Below are 7,514 nucleotides of genomic sequence, written 5' to 3'. Positions count from 1 at the left end.
TTATTAGTAAGTGAAGTTCATAGTTTACAAATGGTTCACTCTGCATTGTACATCATATAGATTTTTACCAATGTATAATGAGTTGTATCCATAATTATAATAACATACAGAACAATTAAACTGATTTAAAAATTACCTGTGCTCTACCTATTTATTCTTACCTATCTGCCTCCAAGTCCCTGGCAAGCACAAATCTTAACTCTTTTCATAGATTTGCCTTTTCCAGAATATGACATAGTAGGAATCATACAGAATGCAGCATTTTCAGTTGGCTTCTTTCACTTAAAAATATGCATTTATTGTTGCTCCATGTCTTTTTGTGGCTTGACAGTTTGTTTATTTTTATTGCTGAATAATGCTCCATTGTACAGTTTGATTATCCCTTAACTGAGTGCAGAATATTTTGGTTGCTTCCAAGTTTTGGCAGTTATAAAGAAAACTTATAAATATTTGTGTGTGTGTTTTGTTTGTTTGTTCATTTGTTTGTGAACATAAACTATCAATTCCTAGAGTGTCATTGCTGTGTCATATGGTAAGAATATATTTAGTTTAGTAAAAACTGCCTTCCAAAGTAGCTGTACCATTTTATATTACCGCCAGAAATGTGGAGAACTTGTTACTCCACATTCTTATCAGAATTTGGTATTGTTAGTTTTTTATTTTAGCCATTCTAATAAGTGCTTATTTGTCATTTGCAAAACTTCTTTAGTCAGGTGTCTGCTTAGAGATTTTGCCCATTTTTTAACTGAGTTGTGTTCTTATTTTTGGGTTTTAAGAATTTAGTGTATATTTTGGATACCCATCCTTTATCAATATGTGTTTTGCAAAGATTTTTCTCCCTTCTGTGGCTTGTCTTTTCATTCTCTAAATAATATAATTTGCAGAGTAGAAGTATTTAATTTAAACAAAGTTTACTTTATCTTTTTCATTTTTCTTGTATGCATTGTGCTTTTTGTGTTGTATCTAAAAAAGTCATGACCAAATCCAAGGTCATCTAGATTTTCTCCTTTGTTATCTTCTAAGAGTTTTATATTTTTTGGATTTTACATCTTTTACATTTAGGTCTATGTTTCATTTTGAGTTGGTTTTGTGACAGGTGTAAGGTCTATGTCAGGATTCATTTTTTTTAAATGAGAATTTCCAGTTTTCCAGACCATTTGTTGAAAAGAGTATCCTTTCTTCATAAAATTCCCTTTTATTTATTTATCATTATTATTTTTTTTAATTTTTATTTTTATCAAATTCAGTTGACTATATTTGTATAAAATTTATTTCAGGGATCTCTGTGTCTATTTTTTTTTAACCACTACCATACTGTCTTGATAACTATAATATTGTAGTAATGTTTGAGGTTTGGGTAATACAGTCCTGTGATTTTTTTTTTTCTTTCTTCTCCTTCAGTAATTTGTTGGCTCTCCCAGATCTTTTGCTTTTCTATATGAACTTTAGGATCAGTTTGGCAATATCCACAAAATAACAGGCTTGGAATTTTGAAATTAGAAGGCCTGTTTTTGCTGGTTTTCTTTTTATTTTTTTCATTTATTTTATTTTTTATTTTTTAGGCGAGGCAACCCTTGGTAGATCTCACAGATTGCAAGGACCTTGTCAACTTACAATCTTTTATATTTTTATTTTTTATGCCTACAGCACCTGGTCTTCCTAGGTGGTCTCCCATCCGAGTACTAACCAGGCCCAACTCTGCTTAGTTTCCAAGATCAGACAGGATCGGGCTTGTTCAGGGTAGCATGGCCGTAGACTGGTTTTCTTATTTTGTGTTCTTCTTCCCTGCCCCTATCCCAGCAGCAGAAAGTTGAGTGATAAATCAAAAGATTAGTTTACCTTTTTAAGAACAGTTGAATGGTAGTGTCTAGATTTCTACTCTTTTCAAGAATATTGGAATAGTAGTGTCTAGATTTTCACTCAGATATATAAATATTGTTAATATAAGAGAGATGATTGAATAGCATAATACTTCTTAGAAAAAATATATACTTTGGCATTTACGTGTGTGTTTTAAAATGCCGCTTGAAAATATAATTGCTACTTTAGGGTGACAAAATCAATATTCCAGTTTAAGATTAATTGATTTGGCAAAAAAAAAAATTATATCGACATAGAATTTATTTTTAATTAGAGATGATCTTATTTGGGCATTGTCTTATAATTCTGGTTTATTTTTATGCTATGGAAGAGTAGTTCTGGGTTTCTTCCCCATTCCTACTGAGATCCCATGTTACATTTAATAAAAATATTCAGACAAATATAAATATATGGATATATTTTACTATAACATCTATTTCTCACTATTTTGGCTGCATTTATTGGTAGATAATTATATTTTATCTTTGTGTGTGTGTGTGCGTCTGTGTGTTTCATTCAGAATTTTTGCGGTGCCTGTTGGTATTATTTTAGTGTTTCTGTTTCCTATTTACCATTTGAATTTTTAATAGAGATGGTATAATTAATTATAGGATTGGTGGCTATACTTGAAATGGATGGCCAGATATATTTTAATCAAATACAACTAGTTGCTTGCATGTTTCAACAGAATTTGAAATTTTAAGATTGTTTCTCACCAAAATACTAGCTCTTTTAGAATCATGTAAAGTTAGTTGTTAAAATAACATGTAGAATGCATTTCTGTTGACAAAGGAAAATATTTGTTAAGTATTGAAGAAAAAATCAATGACCATTGATCTGGCATTTTTAAAGCTAATATCCAATCTTGTCTTACTTTTAGTCAGGTTAACCTCTGCTTCAAATAAATAAAAAGAAAACCAAAAATAAACACTTTTTTTATTATTAAACACATATCTTAAATACAGAGCTGCAACTGAATGGAATTGTTACCTTAAAATATCTTACATTTAAGTCTTTAATCTATTTTGAGTTTATTATTATAGTGTAAGAAAGTTTTATTTTTTTGCATATATCTGTTGAATTTTTCCAACATTGTTTATTGAATAGACTGTCTTTGCCCCATTATATATTCCTGCCTCCTTTGTCATAGATCAAATCACCATATAGTTGTGAATTTATTTCTGGGCTACTTTTTCTGTTCCATTGTTTATGTGTTTGTTTTTATGACAGTACTGTGTTCTTTTGATTATTATGGCCATGTAGTACAGTTTGATATCAGACATTGTGATACCTCTAATTTTGTTCTTCACTTTCGAGATTGCCATGGCTATTCAGGATCTTTTATGGTTCCATATAAATTTTTGAATTGTTTGTTCTAATTCTGTGAAAGATGCTATTGGTATTTTTATAAGAATTGCACTAAATCTACAGATTGCTTTGGGTAGTGCGGCCATTTTAATGATGTTAATTCTTCCTGTCCATGAGCACAGCATATGCTTCCATTTATTTTTATCATCTTCAATTTCTTTTTTCAATGCCTTACAATTTTCTGAGTACAGGTCCTTGAATTTCTTGGTTAAATTTATTCCTAGATATTTTACTATTTTTTTTTTGATGCAATTGTAAATTAAATTTTTTTTAAATTCTCCGATAGTTTATTATTAGTGTATAGAAATGCAACTGATTTCTGAATATTACTTTTGTATCCTGCTATTTTACTTTACTTATCAGTTCTGTGTTTTTGGTTGTTGTTTTTATTTTTTTTTGGTGGAATCTTTAGGGTGCTCTGTGTATAGTATCATGTCACCTGAAAATAATGACATTTTTTTTTTCTTACTTTCCAATTTAGATGCCTTTTATCTATTTTTCTTGTCTGATTGTCGTGGCTAGCACTTCCAATACTATGTTGAATAAGAGTAGTAAAGTGAACATCCTTGTATTGTTCCTGATCTTAAGGAAAACATGTTTAGCTTCTTGTCATTTAGTATAATGTTAGCTGTGGGTTTGTCATATATGGACTTTATTATGTTGAGGGATGTTCCCTATATTCTTGTTTTGCTGAGAATTTTTATTATAAATAGATACCAAATTTTGTCAAATGTTTTTTCTGCAACTATTTATATGATCGTATGACTTTTATTTTTTAATTTGTTAATGTGGTGTATCGCATTAATTGATTTGCTGATATTGAATCAAACTTGAATCCCAGGAATATAGTCCAGTTGATCATGGTGTTTGATCTTTTAAATGTATTGATGAATTCAGTTTGTTAATATTTTGTTGAGGATTTTTTTCATTAATGTTCATCAGGGATATTAGCTTATAGTTTTTTATTTTTTGTAATATCTGTGTCTGATTTGGGAATCAGAGTAACAGTAATCTCATAGAATGAGCTTGGAAGACTTCTCTCTTCTTAAATATTTTGAAATAGTTTGAGAAGAATAGGTACTAATTCTTTGAATGTTTGGTAAAATTCACCTGCGAAGTCATCCAATCCAGGAATTTTGTTCGTTGGGAGTTTTTTGATTACTGACTCAATTTTGTTAGTAATTTATTGGTTCAGATTTTCTATTTTTTTTACTCAATCTTGAGATATTATGTTTCTAAGAATTTATCCATATTTTTCAGATTGTCCAATTTGTTGGCATATAATTGTTCATAGTGTTTGTTCAATTTTATAATTCTTTGTATTTCTGTAGTATCAGTTGTCAATTCTCTTTCATTTCTGATTTATTTATTTGGGTCCTTTCTCTTTTTTTCTTGTTGAGGCTGATAAAGGTTTATTGTTTTTTGTTTATTTTTTTAAAAAAAACAGCTTTTGGTTTTATTGATTTTTGAATTTTTTTTTAGATTGTATTTTGTTTACTTCTACTGTGATCTTTATTATTTCCTTCCTTTTACTTGCATAGGACTTTCTTTGTTGTTCTTTTTCTAGATTCTTTAAAGTGTAAGCTTAGCTTGTTTGAGATTTTTCTTGTGTTCTTGAGGCATACCTGTATTGCTATAAATTTCCCTCTTAGGACTGTTTTTGTCATGTTTTATAGATTTTCAATTGTATTTTTTTTTCATTTGTCTCTAGGTATTTTTTGATTTCTTCCTTAATCTCATTGTTAATCTGTTTATTGTTTAGTAGCATGTTTTTGAGCCTTCATATGTTTGTTTTTTTAGTTTTATTTTTATAGTCGATTTATAGTTTCATATCATTGTGTTTTGAGAAGACGCTTGATACAATTTTAGTCTTCTTAAATTTATTGAGACTTGTTTTGTGGCCTAGCATATGGTGTATCTTGGAAAATATTTCACATGCACTTGAGAAAATATATATTCTGCTGCTTTGAGATAAAATGCTCTAAAAATATAAACTAAATTTATCTGGTCTATTGTGACTTTTATGTCACTGTTGATGCTTCCTTGTTAATTTTCTCTCTGGAAGATCTGCCCATTAGGGTCAATGAGGTCTTAATGCCCCCTACTTTGACTATATTACTATTGATTTCTCTCTTTATGTCTGTCAATATTTGTTTTATATATGTTGGTGCTCTTATGTGGGATTCATAAATGTTTGCTAGGTTTATGTTCTCTTGTTGGATTGATCTTCTTTTTCATTATGTAATGTCATTCTTTGTCTTTTATTAGAGCCTTCATTTTAAAGTCTATTTTGTCTGATATTAGCATTGCTACTCCAGCTTTTTAAAATTTCCATTTGCATGAAATATATTTTTTCATTCCTTTACTTTTAGCGTGTGCATGTGTTTTGATATGAAGTGGCTCTCTTATAGATAGCATACATATGGGTCTTGTTTTCTTAACCATTCAGCTATCCTATGTCTTTTGATTGGAACATTTAATCAATTTACATTTAAAGTGATTATTAATAGTTACATAGTTATCATCATGTATTATTCATAGTTATGATTTCCCTTTTCTTCTTTTTAAAGAAATCTCTTCAACTTTTCTTGTAATTTTTGCTTGGTGGTGGTGAATTCCTTTAGTTTTTTCCTGACTGGGAAGCTCTTTATATCACCTTTACTCTTAATTGATAGCCTTGATAGGTAGAGTAGTATTGGTTGTAGGTTCTTTTTTTTTTTCATCACTTTCAGTAGTTTTTGCCAATTTCTTCTGGCCTGTAAAATTTCTGTTGTGAAATCAGCTGGTAGTCTTCTGTGAGCTTCCTTTCAGGTAACTAATGGCTTTTCTCTTGCGGCATTTTGAATTCACTCTTTGTTCTTAATCTTTAGCATTTTAATGATAATGTGTCAGTGTGGGTCTGTTTGGGTTCATCTTGTTTGGGGCTCTCTGTACTTCCTGGGCTTGTATGTTTATTTTTTTCCACCAGGTTAGAGAAGTTTTCAGTCATTGTTTTTTAAAATAGGTTTTCAATCTCTTGTTTTCTCTTCTCCTTCTGGTACTCCTATGATGAGAATGTTTTTATGCTTGATGTTGTCCCAGAGATCTAAACTTTCCTCAAATATTTTTGCCTTTCTTTTCTTTTTACTGTTCTGATTGAGTATATCCTGCTACCTTGTCTTTAAAATCACAAATTTTATGCTCTGCTTAATTTAACGTACTCTTAATTTTTTCTAGTATATTTTTCATTTCAGTTATTGTATTCTTCATTTCTGTTTTGTTTTTATGGTTTCTATGTCCTTTTTTATGCTTACTATCTCTTTGTTGAGATTCTCACTGAGCTCATCTATACTTTTCCTATGTTTATTGAGCATCCTTGTATCCATTGTTTTGAACACTGTATCTAGTAGGTTGTTTGCTTCCATTTCATTTAGTTATTTTTCTAGAATTATCTCCTGTTCTTTTGTTTGAGATAGATTTTTTTTTATCATTTTGGCTGCCTCTCTGTGTTTGTTGCTATATATTAGGGAGATCTGTTTCATCTCCCAGTTTTCCCTGGGTGACCTTATGTAGTAGGTACCCTTATGTGACCCAGTGATACAGTCTCTCTTGTCACTTGCAATTGGTGCTCCAGGAGTGTCTCTTAAACGGATTGTATGTTTTATCCTATTGTAGTTAAGCCTTGATTGCTTTAGGCACATAAGTGGATGGGATTGTCTTTCAAGCTGACTGGCTGTGAGGACTGGCCACACCTACAATGTGTGAACTGCTGTGTGGGGGCTGTCACTTGTGGGGCTAATCATATTATGCTCTGTTGTGGTCTGACATTAGCCTTCAGGTAGGTGTGTTGTTTCTGGATCCACTTGGGAGGGGTTCCCATGTAGACCACAGTATTTACCTGTAACTATATTGGCTGAACAATGACTGCTAGAAATTTATTACTTGCAGGAAAATTACTGCTTGGCTGTGTCCATGGGAACATAGGCTGTTACCCATAGGAACATAACATTCTAAACGAGCTTTCTGCTTCTGTAACCCAACTTACACACCTGACCTGTGAGTTGACAGGTAATGAATAGAAGAAAGATAGCCCTTTGTGTTTAGATAGAATGAAGAATAGGATTTTGGGCTTAAAACCCCTGTACCTCTATATTTCGGGGCTGCTTAATTTGGGGTCTGCATATCCCTGGCAGACCTGGCTGGATGAATAAAGAGTGTTTCCTATAACACACTGAGTTCCTGTGGTCTGTGTGTCTTTCAGGGGCTGGTGGCCGCAACATTTGGAGACCCCAGCGAGATCTCTGGGA

At 31.3% G+C, this 7,514-nt stretch overlaps 1 pseudogene; it reads right to left on the bottom strand.

The window, feature by feature from the left end:
• Nucleotides 1–1,638: 1,638 nt before the first annotated feature.
• On the bottom strand, nucleotides 1,639–1,757 carry LOC118608078 (annotated as a pseudogene).
• Nucleotides 1,758–7,514: the final 5,757 nt, after the last annotated feature.

The sequence above is a fragment of the Rousettus aegyptiacus genome, unplaced genomic scaffold (genome assembly GCF_014176215.1).
Source record: "Rousettus aegyptiacus isolate mRouAeg1 unplaced genomic scaffold, mRouAeg1.p scaffold_m13_p_9, whole genome shotgun sequence".
Taxonomy (NCBI): Eukaryota; Metazoa; Chordata; class Mammalia; order Chiroptera; family Pteropodidae; genus Rousettus; species Rousettus aegyptiacus.
The sequence above is the reverse complement of the archived record's forward strand: the minus strand, read 5'-3'. Positions and strand labels throughout refer to the sequence as shown.